The sequence below is a fragment of the Acanthisitta chloris genome, unplaced genomic scaffold (genome assembly GCF_000695815.1).
Source record: "Acanthisitta chloris isolate BGI_N310 unplaced genomic scaffold, ASM69581v1 scaffold10034, whole genome shotgun sequence".
NCBI lineage: Eukaryota > Metazoa > Chordata > Aves > Passeriformes > Acanthisittidae > Acanthisitta > Acanthisitta chloris.
In genome coordinates this window covers 19475-20988 of record NW_008668740.1, presented here as the reverse complement: position 1 = coordinate 20988, position 1514 = coordinate 19475, and positions in this window count along the sequence as shown.

The following is a 1514-nucleotide window of genomic DNA, read 5'->3' as shown; positions in this document are numbered from 1 at the left end:
TGTCAATGCTCAAGGTCAGTCATTGGCTGTCAGACCACCACCACACACATCCAATGAGACCTGGTCGTGCCCCTGCGGTTCCTCCCCTTTCCTTGTCGCCTGGGGGTATAAGGCTGTAGCCCATGCAGCGAAACTGAGATGTTTTCCTGTCATTTCAAATTACTCCTCCTCTTTCTAAAACGGACTGAAAAAAACTACAAGATGAACAATGAAAATTTTGTACAAGGATCTTGGGCACAACTCTGCATTTAGGTTGAGATCTTCTGGAAGCTTGTATTTGGGAAACTACACAGTGCAGGGAGGAAGAGTAGAACACAAAATGCAGAAACAATGCAACAATGGCCTGAGTTGCTGTCATTCCACTGGCTTCCTAAATGTTACATTGCTTTTCCTCACTGGAGAATTTAGCATGGAAACATATTTTCTTTTTCCAGTAAGTATATGGATAGGGAAAATGTGATGCTACAGTGTCAGGGTTAATGTAAGGGCAAGTTCAGATTTTCTATGTGAGAATGATGGTTATTAGACAAAATATGCCCACATTGCACAACTGCACACCAAATTTTCCACCAAAATCACACTAAAACACCTACCCATATTGCAATGACATACAAATTTCTCAGTTGCTCAGCAAAATTTCTCTGTGAAAAATACTAATGCTGTATAAATGGTGGATATTTATATGAAACCACAGTACAGCTATTCACCAAATCCAGGCAGATAGACTTGACTGCTTGTTTTATTCCACCCTCCTCCTCTTCCCCCCATTATGCAAGTCAGTACACCTGGGGGGAAGTACAGCACAGGGACTGTTAGGCAAACATCATACCCTCAGCAACAACACGTTCTGCAACCTTGGACATTAGCACCTTTTTACCACAAAGACACAGTGTTTGCCTAAAGCATGACGTAGTTTCTCGGTTTGTTTGGCTCATGTAGGGACACCTTTAGCCTTTACATGGCCAGGGTGAGACATCTGATTTCTCCTCTCTGTACAACACTCTCTTCCTTAGAGCACTTCCTCCTTGAGCCTGTCTCTTGCAGAGCTGCATGACAAGGTCAGTGCTTGTAGGAAATCTTAGCAAGTTGCATGCTGCCAGCAGAGAAACCTCTGAAAAAGCTGAGAATGCACTCCAATTGAAGGTCCTGTGCTTGTGTTAATTTGTTTTCTTTAATGTTGTCCTTCCTGATCTGTTATGTTTTTGCTGAAGAATGCTGTGGCACATAGCATGAATGTAAAGCCTTCCCTGCTTTACAGTGTTTGCTGTATATTCCATTTCTCCCATCCTATCAGAAAGACAAACCCCAGTGGGTGTATTAAAGTTTCTCCACCACAACAGAGGCATCTCGTACAGATTAAAAATGCTTTGTTCAGCCTGGAGAAGAGGGGACTGAGAGGAGACCTCATCACTATATATCCCCTCACAGGGGGAAGTGGAGGCATAGGCACTGACCTCTTCTCTCTGGCAACCAGTGACCCAAGGGAAGGGAATGGCCTGAAGTTGTGTCAGGGG